The following is a 14,041-nucleotide window of genomic DNA, read 5'->3' on the forward strand; positions in this document are numbered from 1 at the left end:
AAGCACATGTGGTACTTCCCTCCCTTTAGCACAGACATGAGGAGGGGAGTTTATGCCTAATTCTCCAATAGCAGCATTGTAATCATAACCTATTCCAGATGTTTGATTAACAGCTTGCTTACTGTAGAACTCTTTAGCCTTCGAACAAGAATTGAAGTAGGCTCTAACCTTAGTCTCAAGACCGGTGATCTTGTCTTTGAGAATAGTTTCGAGTTTTCTATAACAGTCAACTCTATTCTCTAGAAAAGATACCTGTTCTTTTAATTTGTCTTGATTAATATGCACAAGTCTTAATTCATTGACCTCTTTCTCAAGGTCTGTGATCTTTAAACTTAACAGTTCATTATCACGACGTGCACAATCTAAGTTACCTCTTAGATGATAAACCATTTCAACATCAGAAAGTTTTACCTCTATTCTTGACAATGAAGCTTTTCCATCAATAGCCATAAGAGCAAGATTTCCTTCTTCTTCATCTTCACTGTCAGTATCATCCCAGCTTCTTCCCTTTGCCAGATAAGCCCTTTCAGAGTTCTTTCTTACTTGCTTTGGCTTCCTACATCCTGTGGCAAAGTGTCCCAACTCATTGCAGTTATAGCATCTAATGGTGCTTCGATCAACCATCCCTGTTTTGTACCCACCACTGCTGGTGTTAAAGGATGAAGATCCACCTTTCTGGAATTTGTTGTAGTTGGACTTGTACTTAAGCTTGGGATTCCTCCTGAATCTGACATGGGAGAATCTCTTGACAATTTGGGCCATTGATTCATCTTCCAATTGCTCCAGCTCTTCCAAGGAATAAAAATCATCACTTGATTGATTTGTAGTAGGAGGATCATATTCTGCTACTAACTCATTTTCCTCACCCTTGGAAAACTGTACCATTCTTTCTAACTGTTGAGATTGTTGTTGTTGTTGACCTTCAGCTACAAGTGCAGTAGATGTGCTGACCATTCTATCCTTCCCGTAGACTTCCTTCTGTTGAATCTGCTCCAACTCATAGGTTTTTAACACTCCATAGAGCCTGTCCAAAGAAATCTCACTCAGATCTCTAGCTTCTCTAATGGCAGTGATTCTATGTTCAAGATGAGCTGACAGTGTTAAAAGGAACTTTTTGTTGACCTCCCTGATTGAATAATACTTTCCATTGATGTTCAGGTTGTTGATCAACGCATTGTACCTCTCAAACACTTCAGTAATTCCTTCTCCTGGATTTGATTTGAAATGTTCATATTCAGAGGTTAGGATTTCCAACTTGTTCTCCCTAACTTCCTCTGTGCCTTCATTAATCACCTCAATAGTTTCCCACATGTGTTTGGAATTTTTACAGTTCATCACATGTCTGTTCATCAAGGGATCAAGGGAATCAATTAATATTAATTGAAGGCTGGCATCCAAGGAGGCTTCTTCCTTCTTAGCAGGAGTAAAATCTTCAGGCTCTTTTGGATAGGTTCTAGCTTCAGTAGTCACCACACCATCTATTATTACCTCCGGTTCAATAACCATCGGAGTTTTTATACCCTTCTTTAACAAGTTTGAATATTTGGGATTTGCAACTTGTAAAAATAATAGCATCTTCTTCTTCCATATGATATAATTCTCTTTATCAAATTGTGGAATTTTAACGGTTCCAACTTTATGTGAAGTCATTATGAATTTTTGAATAAATAATAATTCAAGGAGTTGAAAAATCACAAAAGTCTAGGATCTTGATTTGTTCGTTAATCAGAAGGCTCTGATACCAATTGTTAGGTCCCAATGTGTTTGTAGAAGGGGGGTTGAATACAAACAGTACCAAATAATCGAATAAATGCGGAATAAAAAATGTGAAACAAAATTCAAGTTAAATAAAAATATTATTAAACTTGAAAGGTGTTACAACAACTGTATCGATTACAAGGTATTAATCTCAAATCTATTATCACAAATCTAGAATAAATTCGACATGAACTTTTTCTATTTTTGCAATAATTAGAATCAAATGCTAAACGCGATTTGAGATTAAGTTCTAGGGATTTTGATCCGCTAGATTGTTACACAAGAACAAGATAAATAATTCTAGTGGTTTGGATTTAACATTAACAAACTAGAATTTTGATCTTGATGTAAGCAGAGAAGAAAATAAAATGTTTCAAGGCGGCTGCTTTCTTTTCTTTGTTCTTGAATGTGTTCTGTATGATTGAGATTTTTAGTTGAATGACTTCTACTTCTATTTATCAACAGCCGAATTAATTGAATTGGAATGACAATCCTTTAAGCTTGTATGACAATCGGTGAGACTATCCTTTTGAGCTAGCAAGACAATCGTTTGAACCAGCATGACTATCGGTAGGACAATCTTTTGAACTAGCATGACTATCGGTAGGACAATCTTTTGAACTGGCATGACAATCGGTATGACAATCCAGATTGTCATGCTAGTTCATTTTCAATTGTCTTGCTGATTTAAGATTGAATTTAATCCAATTAAACTTCTGAAAATTCCTAAAATTAATTCTGAATTAATTAATCAATTAATTTAATTAATCAATAAATTAATCTTTGCAGATATAATTTATTTACTTAATTAAATTATATGACTTAATTAATTAATAGAGAATTAATACTAACCCTGAGCAGCATCCATTCTTCTGAATATCTTCTGAAAATCACTGAGAATTATGAATCAATTCCACCACTTCAACGTTGACACTCGATGTACTGTCTGGTTCATGAGTGACTAACTTCCGTGACGTTTCTTCATGTCTTGACTTTGACGCTTTGATTTTCTTCAGATTAAATCCTTGTAATTAATAATACTCTGACGAGATCTTTGTCACTTGATTAAATCCACGATCTTGATTTATATCACTGAGGCATGATCAACTTCTTGAACTTCTTCCAGTGAATTACCTCAAGTCTGTAGATGAACCTTGTTTCTGAATCCTTTGACAGATATTACTTTGCGAGATCTCTCTGACGGTCGATCCACTATTTACTTATTACATTCTTATTTGAGTTGAGTTGAATCCTCGAATATACAAATAGGCTATGACATATGACTTACAGTATGACTATCAATTGTCATACCGATTGTCATACTAGTTCAAATGAATTGTCTTGCTGAATTTAAGCAGATTTTAAACCAATTAAAACCTTGTAAATCCTTAATATTAATTCTAAATTAATTAATCAATTTAATTCAATTAATCAATAAATTAATCTTTGCAGATATAATTTATTTTCTTAATTAAATTATATGACTTAATTAATTAATAGAGAATTAATACTAACGCTGAGCAGCATCCATTCTTCTGACAATCTTCTGAAAGTCACTGAGACTTATGAATCAATTCCGCCACTTCAATGCTGACACTCGATGTACTGTCTGGTTCATGAGTGACTAACTTCCGTGACGTTTCTTCATGTCTTGACTTTGATATTCTGATTGAATCCTTGTAATAAATGATACCTTGACGAGATCTCTGTCACTTGATTAAATCCACGATCTTGATTTATATCACTGAGGCATGATCAAATTCTTGAACTACTTCCAGTGAATCTTCAAGTCTGCAGATGAACAATGTTTCTTTATTCTTTGACAGATGTTACATTGTGAGATCTCTCTGATGATTGATCCACTATTTACTTATTACATTCTTATTTGAGTTGAGTTAAATACTCGAATAAACGAGTAGGCTATGACATATGCCTTTCACAAACAAATGATGCCATCACCCAACAGTCCATCTCTTGTAATTATTATCTCTATCTTCACATTGTTATTCTTTTATCTCGTTTTATTGTATAGCACTTATTGAGCATTTGGCTCACTACTTGTTTTCACCCTGATATTATAGCTAGCAGCTATGGTTAGATTCAAGCAGACAACACGTAAGACTTGTGATGTCGATGCCTATGTTCGAGCTCAGGTAGAATAAGAGATAGTTTTGTGTGAGGACTCAATATTAAAAATCAGATTGTAATAGTTAATAGTGTTGGGCTGTTCCAAACCCTAAACTGTAAGATCTTGGATTCGGTTGTGTTTACTTTCTTTAGTTAACTATTGTAATAATTTGTATAATATGTATTATCAAGTTGGGGGCGTGACAGGTTTTGGTATCAGAGCCACGGTTTAGAGTCCCTGGACAGACCAAATAGGTTATAGGATATATGTATAAGTTATAGATATTATGCGAGAGAGTAGGTTAAGTAATTTATTATTAATACTCCTCTTATATATATATCTATTTATGGTTTGTCAGCAAAGGGCGCACTCCTCGTCATCCTCTGGGTCAGATGACACTATTGCTTTCTCCGTATATGCTGAGTTGAGGCGCAAGTTTGACATGCTTCAGGGCAAGTACGACCGACTGTTAGACCGATTGAAGAATGTGTATCCGAAAAGCCGAAACTATGAAGGGAAGCCTAAGGAGCAGATGACTGCGAGACTTGAGACTTTGGTTCAGTACGTCAACACTAAGCTTGAGGAGATGCCATCGGACCGAGACCGTACCAGCCAGTATATCATCCAGATGGTGGCGGATGAGCTCTAGAGTATTGTGAAGACGCTTCGAGAAGAGAAGACTACCAAACCCCGTTCTGAAAGAGTGGAGCCTTAGTTCTTTCCCTTATCTACCTTTCATGATGTTGTATTGTTGGACTTTATAGAATTCCCTATTGTTTCCTTTAAATAAGCATGTTATTCCTAGATTCAGACTTTATTCTAATCTTGATGTATCTTGACCTTTAAATTTCAATTATTATGCACTATTGTTCTGTTTGCTTTCAACTGTTATTTTACGCCTTTATATGCATCACCCTATTCGTTTAAATTAAAATTTGACCTCATATGTGAACAAGAATGCCATGTGACACCCTTGAATTATCTCATTGTTCATACCTGTTTTGACGTAACTTTTATTTCAAGATCATGCCACCCAAAAAGAAGAACCCAACAACCACATCTACCACAGATCCTAATATTCTTCGATTACTGGAAACCTTACAACAGCAAATAAACGCAATAGCTCAACAACAACTAACTCTTCAACAACAATTTGAAAACCAAGATAACCGTGAACCACATCAACCACCTGATTCACCAGTACCACCTCGACAAGTTGTTACTTTCAAAGCTTTCCAGAATGTGAATCCACCTACATTTCATGATGCCACTAATCCAGTATTAGCTAACACGTGGATTGAGGAAATGGAAAGGGCTTTTGAATTGGTACAGTTAGGGGATGATCAGAAGACACCATATGCTACTTACTTCCTGAAGGGCGAAGTCATCTATTGGTGGGATTCAGTGAAAGCTATGGAAGCAAATCAACAAGTTTCTTGGGAAAGATTTAAGAAGTTATTTCTGGAAAAGTATTACCCTAAGTACATGCAGAATCAGATGGAGCTTAAATTTCTTGAATTGAAGCAAGGGAGTATGTCTGTGCTGGAGTATGAGAAGAAGTTCATAGAGCTGTCAAGGTTTGTGATAAAGTATACCAGCAGTGAGGAGGAAAAAGCAAAGAGATTCCAACAAGGATTCGAGTCTTGGATCAGAGATAGAGTGGCTATATTTGAGCTTGATACTTATACAGGCGTAGTGCAAAAAGCTGCTCTGATTGAGAGTAATGGGATGCATTCAAGGAAGGAAAGGGATAACAAGAAAAGGAAGGTTCCATTCTATGGAGAAAAGTCTGAAGCCGGAAACTCACAAGACAGGAATGTAAAAAGGATTGGATTCCACAAAGGCGGAAATTTGTAGAAGAAGAGGAATTTGAGCAAAAGACAAGAATTAAAAGGGAACAACCAGGCAAGCCAAGGACAAGTTGGAGAAAACAGATTTCAGAGACCAGAATGCAAGCATTGTGGAAGAAGGCACCCCAGAGTGTGTAATAAGCTGAGCATGACATGCTATAGGTGCAACCAGAAGGGACATTTTGCTAACGAGTGTAAGATGCCGAAGCCGGGAGTTACATGCTACAATTGTGGAAAGACTGGACATATTGCTAGGGAGTGCAAGTCAACCGGACCAGTCAAAATTCTGATGAACGTGGCAAGTACTAGTGCAAGCGTGCCAGCTGAGGTATTGGCCTTACCTCCACCACCTACAACAACTCCGCAAGCAACAGTGAGGACATTCGATTTAAAAATGAAGGACGCTGTTCAGAATTTTAAGGTGATAGCAGGTACACTTTTACTAAATAATGTCGAGGCTAAAGTATTGATTGATTCTGGAGCGACGAGATCTTTCATATCAGAAAATTTTGTTGATAAACTTCAATGTGATAAAATAGTGATGAACGAGGTAGTAAATGTGGTAATTGTGAATCAAGAGAAGATTCCTGTGATTCAACTCTGTCCAAAATGTGAGATTGATATTTCGGGATATAAATTTTCAGCCGACTTGATACTCTTCAAGTTGGGGGAGTTCGATATAATTTTAGGCATGGATTGGTTAGGGAAGAATAACGCTCATATTAATTGTAAGTCCAAGAAGGTGTATTTAAAGACGGAGAGTGGAGAGAAAGTAGTATTTAAGGGACAGAGGCAAAAGCAATTATTTCTTACAATCGTCCAGGCTAAGAAGTTGCTTAGGAAAGGTTGTGAGTCGTTCCTAGCTTATGTAGTGGATTCAGAAAGGGACAACCTCAGCATAGAAGATATCCCCGTAGTTAACAAATTCCCAGATGTGTTTCCAGACGAACTACTAGGCTTACCTCCAGATCGACAAATCGTGTTCGAGATCAACCTTGCTCCGGGCACGGAACCAGTTTCGAAGGCCCCATATAGGATGGCACCAGCAAAAATGAAAGAGTTGGTGAGCCAGCTACAAGAATTGTTGGACAAAGGAGTGATACGGCTAGGTACGTCGCCATGGAGAGCACCTGTTCTGTTTGTAAAGAAGAAAGACGGAGGTATGCGATTACGTATAGATTATCGGGAGTTGAATAAGGTGACGATTAAGACAGTTACCAGCTATCAAGAATAGATGCCCTATTTGACCAGCTGAAAGGAGCAAAGTGCTTTTCAAAGATTGACTTAAGATCAGGATACCATCAATTAAAGATCAAAGAAGAAGACATCCCAAAGATAGCATTTAGGACAAGATACGGACATTATAAATTTTTATTAATGCCTTTTGGTTTGACTAACGCCCCGGCAGCATTTATGGATTTGATGAACCGGGTATTTAAAAAGTATTTTGACAAGTTCGTAGTGGTGTTCATTGATGACATCCTTATTTATTCAATGTCGGAAGAAGAACATAAGCAACATCTATGGATAGCATTGGAGATACTCCAATAAGAGAAATTGTATGCCAAGTTTTCTAAATGTGAGTTTTGGTTAAAGGAAGTTCAATTTTTGGGACACCTTATTGGAGATGAAGGAGTTAAAGTAGATCTGGCAAAGATTGAGGCGATTATGAGTTGGGAGAGGCCAAAGACACCTACGGAAATGCGAAGTTTTCTAGGATTGGTGGGATATTATAGAAGATTTGTCAAGGATTTTTCGAAAATCGCCTAGCCATTGACTAAGTTAACTAGGAAGAATCAGAAGTTCGAATGGAATGCAGAATGTGAGGATAGCTTTCAAGAGCTGAAGCAGAGGTTGGTTACAGCTCCGGTGTTTGTACTACCAGAGGAAGCTTTGTGATTTTCAGTGATGCTTCACATAAAGGATTGGGCTGTGTGCTAATACAACACAATAAGGTGATCACGTATGCGTCAAGACAGTTAAAACCGCATGAATTAAAGTACCCTACGCATGACTTGGAACTAGCAGCCATAGTATTCGCACTTAAGATTTGGAGACATTACCTCTACGGAGAAAAGTGTGAGATCTACACGGATCACAAGATTTTAAAGTATATTTTCACTCAGAAGGAGCTCAATATGAGGCAAAGGAGATGGTTGGAATTGATTAAGGACTATGATTGCTCGATAAATTATCATCCGGGAAAGGCAAACATTGTAGCCGATGCTTTGAGTAGGAAGGAAAGATTGAATATGATAGAAATACCAAAAGAATTTTCGGAAGAGATTAAGAAATTTGGAGTGGAACTTTGTGATTCTGGGATAGTTGAAGAGGTTTGTTGTACAATGACTTTTCAGCCAACATTATTGGAAAAGATAAAGGAATGTCCAGAAGAAGTAATGAAGCAAGAGAAAAATCAGCTAACTGGAGAAAAGATTGGTACACAAAGGGATGAGCAAGGTATACTAAGGTTCTTCTCAAGAATTTGGATTCCTCATGTACCTGAATTGAAGAATGAGATTTTGCAAGAAGCCCATAATTCAAGATTTTCAATCCATCCGGGAAGCACCAAGATGTATCGAGACTTGAAGTAGAACTTTTGGTGGCCAAATATGAAGCGAGAGGTGGCAGAATGGGTTGCGAAGTGTTATACTTGTCAGAAAGTAAAGGCAGAACATCAAAGACCAAGCGGATTAATTCATCCCCTAAAGATTCCAGAATGGAAATGGGAAAACATTGCTATGGACTTTATAGTGGGACTACCGTGAGCTAAATCCGGACATGACGCTATATGAGTTATAGTTGATCGCCTTACGAAGTCGGCACATTTTCTTCCAATTAATAAGAAGTCATCATTGGACAGATTGGTTCATCTGTATGTGCGTGAAATCGTACTAAGACACGGCGTGCCCGTATCGATAGTTTTAGACAGAGATCCCCGATTTAACTCGAGATTCTGGAAGTAATTTCAAGAGATTCTTGGCACAAAGTTGAAGATGAGTACGGCGTATCATCCGCAGACTGATGGTCAGAGTGAAAGGACAATTAAAACAGTCGAAGACATGTTGCGTAGTTGTGCAATTGATTTTGCAGGAAGTTGGGACGACCACTTGCCATTGGTAGAATTCTCCTATAACAACAGCTATCACTCCAGTATTGGCATGCCACCATACGAAGCTTTATACGGACGAAAATGTAGATCACCGACAAGTTGGGATGTAGTGGGAGAAGGAAAGATTTTAGGCCCAGAATTGGTACAACAGTTGCATGAGACAGTCAAATTAGTTCAGAAAAGGTTGCTTGCTGCTCAAGATACACAGAGAAAGTATGCGGATCCAGCGCGTAAGGATGTTAGATTCCAAGTAGACGAAGCCATTTTTTGAAAGTTTCGCCAAGGATAGGTTTGTCTAGATTTGGTAAAGAAGGGAAGTTAGCGCCTAGATATATAGGTCCTTTTGAAATTTTGAGTCAAGTGGGGAAGGTGGCTTATGAGTTAGCCTTACCACCTCAGTATCAGCATGTGCATAATATGTTCCATGTGTCATTTCTTAAGAAGTACAATCCTGATGCCAACCATGTGATAGAATATGAACCTATAGAAATTCAGGAAGACCTGTCATTTGTGGAGCAACCTGTCAAATTACTCGACTGGCAAGTAAAGAGTCTAAGAAATAAGTCGATAAAGTTAGTAAAAGTACTTTGGAGGAACCCCAAGGTCGAAGAATCAACCTGGGAGTTAGAGTCTGATATGCGTTCCCGGTATCCTCATATGTTCTCTTATATTCTGGGGACAGTATCCTTTAAGGGGGAGAGGATGTTACGACCGACATTTTGTGTAATATTTTTTGTGAACTCTGTATAATATTAGAGCCGATTATAAATATACTTAATGATTGTACGTTTGTGTGAATGGAAATTTCTGCATTATAAATTACTTTATGTAGAATAGAAATTTTTCAAAGCAAGAGTTTTATTAATTGCCCTTATTTTGATTTATAAGGAATATTCTATACCTTGGAAAATTTTCTTTTAAAAAATTATTTCATTCACAAATTTCAAAAGTGATTTAATAAAATTTCTAAAAATCCAAGTTATTTTATGCTATAAATTTTATAATTTTTGAACTTTTATTTTATTTTATAAAAATAAATCTTTAAAAATTAGTTGCTTAGAAATTAACAAATGACATGGTTACCCTTGCATGCAAATACTCTTCCATTCAATTAAGGGGCAAAGAAGGCATTTCCAACCCCAGTCACTTTCATTCTACTAGCCAAGTTACCACTTTGTCCTTGCATGCAAATCTACCTAACTTTAGCTAGACGGTTACTCTTGTCATTTCCTAAATCCACTCACTTTTGGTCAAATCAAAAGCATAAAAACCAAGCAAGTGTGATGATCACTCCACTTTCACTCCACCATTCCACCCCCCTCCTTTCTCCTCCCTCCCCTCTCGGCCCTCCTCCCTCTCGGCTCTTTTGGCCGAGCCCCACCCCTCTCTTTTCTTTCATTTTTCATTCAAGCATCTATCTCCCATTCAAGTAAATATTACTTCCTATATCTTGATCATATATAATCCAAAGAGTTTTGAGTGAAAAGTTTACGTTCTGAGCTTGCATGTCAAAGTTTTAGTTGGAACTCAAGGTACAATCTTGATTCTCATGGATTTAAGGTGGTATTTTGAGGGAATTACAAAGAATGGTGAAATGCCAAGTCATGAGAATGAGGCTCTTGATTTTAATGGTCATTTCCCTTCCATTTCATTCGGCCATGACCTTGAGGGAGCCGAATGAATGGTTCTAGAGGTTGTTTTGTTGCCTTGTTTCATTCTTATATGTTTTTGGATAACATGAATTTTGTAGCAAAAACTTGATAAAACCCTTTGCATGCTAAGTGATCATTTAGTTATAGCTTATTCTAGGCTTGCATGTTGATTTTATGATAAAATTTATTTTGGAAACCATATTGTTTTGGTTTGAATATTCGAAGGCATGCATGCATGTAAACCACTCATGATTTTCAAAAGTTTTTGATCATTTGGATTGATTTTTGTTAGTAAGCATTAATTTCAGTAGGGTTAAGATATTTATATTGATTTATATATATTTATAAATAAGATATAACTTGTCATTTTCAAAAACTTGATGTCTTGTAATTTGTGTAATATGTTAACTTTTATTTTGCTATGTTGCGCCTTAGGTAAGGATGATCTCCACTAAGCTTATTTTGAATGTAAGGGAGTTAGTTCAGTAGAACACCTTAGTTAAGGTTTGGTTTGGGTTTTTGGTTGTTGTTGGTTGGGTTTGTTAAGTAAGAACCTTGGTGAAAGGAGAGTATTAGTTTCTGCAGAAAATCAGTTTGGTACCCTGAGGTTTAGAGTGAGATTTGACCTTATCATTGTTGTGCAATTTGAGGCCCAAGCCACCAGAAGCTAGCACTAGGAGTATAAAATAGGTTTTAAGTGTTTGTTGGAGGTTTGTAAGACGTTTGGTTAGGTGCACGAGTGGAACACCAAATTTGTCCAGTAGAGGACAGTTTTGTTGCAACTTAGAAATGGGAAGTTTTGACCATGTCATAGGTAGGCCCTCATTAGGCCCTTTTGGGACTTAGTTAGAGGGAATGTCAGAGGAGTTTTTCCAGCCATAGTTCATAGTATTTGAGTTAGAATAATATGTCACAAGTTAGTTCAAGTCAGGTTCTTTTCTGCCCAGAAAAACAGGGGAATCATGGACTTTAAGCTTAGGCCTAGGGAGGCCCAAGCTAGTCCCTTGAGCCACATCAAGTTTGGGAGTTTCCTTATGATCAGAAGAGTCTAGTGTAGAAGTTTTGTAGGAAAATTTGAAGTGTAAGAGTGTCACACGCACCCAAGAAACCTTAGATGTCATTCTGAAATTTACCATAATAAGCACCTTCACTTACCACATAGTTTTAGAGCACTTATGAGTGAGTCCTAGGTTGACCTCCATAGTTGCAAGATAGCATAAAGTCAGTAGAGTGAAAGGCCCAAGTTAGGGTCAATAAGAATTGGATGGTTTAGTAAAGGCACTTCGAGTAGGAAGACAAGATTTGGAGATTTTGTCTAGTTTAGCGACCAAGTGACTTAAGTATGTGGAGCGAGATTATCCAAGCCTAGTGTTGTAATATGGCGTGTATGATATTATTTGGTACTTAAATATGGTATGTGAGCATATGTGGCTATGTGTACTATTATGTTATAAGGTGATTGTAAATTGCGTGTATATAAGCCTAAGTGCCATTGTGTTTAATTTCGATTTGCAAATAGGTTGAGTTGGAGAGAATATATTATAATGAGGTTATTATTATTTATGTAGGATCTCGAGACGAGGGTAAACTTGCCATAAAGGTCGAGTAAAGCTTCCAGTTGCTCCTACCTGCCAGTCCAGTCCAGCCTTTTTTAAGGCAAGTGATTCAACCTGCTTTTTTTTCGTTTACACTGCAAGTGTGATAACTAGTTCCTATATATGATGTGAGTATTCTGATTTACCTTGATATACATGAACCAAGTGGTTTTCAAATCTATCTTCGTATTATAGAGAAATACCATGAACCCTCAAGTGTCTATTGCAAGTAATCTAGCCTTATTTAAAGATTGTTAATGATTTGTGCTCCTTGATATGTGATGCTAATCTTGATTTGTGCTTCTGATATGTGATGTTAATTCGTATATATTTATAAAAAATATATAACTTGTCGTTTTCAAAAACTTGATGACTTGTAATTTGTGTAATGTGTTAACTTTTATTTTGCTATGTTGCGCATTACGTAAAGATGATCTCAACTAAGCTTATTTTGAGTGTAAGGGAGTTAGTTCAGTAGAACACCTTAGTTAAGGTTTGGTTTGAGTTTTTGGTTGTTGTTGGTTGGGTTTGTTAAGTAAGAACCTTGGTGAAAGGAGAGTATTAGTTTCTGCAGAAAATCGGTTTGGTAGCCTGAGGTTTAGAGTGAGATTTGACCTTGTCATTGTTGTGCACTTTGAGGCCCAAGCCACCAGAAGCTAGCACTAGGAGTATAAAATAGGTTTTAGGTGTTTGTTGGAGGTTTGTAAGACGTTTGGTTAGGTGCACGAGTGGAACACCAAATTTGTCTAGCAGAGGACAATTTTGTTGCAACATAGAAATGGGAAGTTTTGACCATGTCATATGTAGGCCCTCATTAGGCCCTATTGGGCCTTAGTTAGAGGGAATGTCAGAGGAGTTTTTCCAGCCATAGTTCATAGGATTTGAGTTAGAATAATGTGTCACAAGTTAGTTCAAGTCGGGACCTTTTCTGCCCAGAAAAACTAGGGAATCATGGACTTTAAGCTTAGGCCTAGGGAGGCCCAACCTAGGCACTTGAGCCACATAAAGTTTGGGTGTTGCCTTATGATCAGAAGAGTCTAGTGTAGAAGTTTTGAAGGAAAATTTGAAGTGTAATAGTGTCAAACGTACCCAAGAAACCTTAGATGTCATTCTGAAATTTAACATAATAAGCACCTTCACTTACCACATAGTTTTAGAGCACTTATGAGTGAGGCCTAGGTTGACCACCATAGTTACAAGATAGCATAAAGTCAGTAGAGTGAAAGGCCCAAGTTAGGGTCAATATAAATTGGATGGTTTAGTAAAGGTACTTCGAGTTGGATGCCAAAATTTGGAGATTTTATCAAGTTTAGCGACCAAGTGACTTAAGTATGTGGAGCGAGATCATCCAAGCCTAGTGTTGCAATATGGCGTGTGTGATATTATTTTGTACTTAAATATGGTATGTGACCATATGTGGCTATGTGTACTATTATGTTATAAGGTGATTGTAAATTGCGTGTATATAGGCCTCAGTGCCATTGTGTTTAATTTCGGTTTACAAATAGGTTGAGTTGGTGAGAATATATTATAATGAGGTTATTATTATTTGTGTAGGATCTCGAGACGAGGGTACACTTGCCATAAAGGTCGAGTAAAGCTTCCAGTTGCTCCTACCTGCCAGTCCAGTCCAGCCTTTTTCAAGGCAAGTGATTCAACCTGCTTTTTTTTCGTTTACACTGCAAGTGTGTGATAACTTGTTACTATATAAGATGCGAGTATTCTGATTTACCTTGATATACATGAACCAAGTGGTTTTCAAATCTATCTTCGTATTATACAGAAATACCATGAACCCTCAAGTGTCTATTGCAAGTAATTTAGCCTTATTTGAAGATTGTTATGCAAGTAGATCAAAATGACATATTATGCTAGTATACCAAAGTAATTGTGATGTTGAACCATGTGTAAGTTATACTCAGTAACCTCAGCTTGAAGCCTAAAAG

This window comes from Apium graveolens, chromosome 4, assembly GCF_009905375.1.
Source record: "Apium graveolens cultivar Ventura chromosome 4, ASM990537v1, whole genome shotgun sequence".
NCBI lineage: Eukaryota > Viridiplantae > Streptophyta > Magnoliopsida > Apiales > Apiaceae > Apium > Apium graveolens.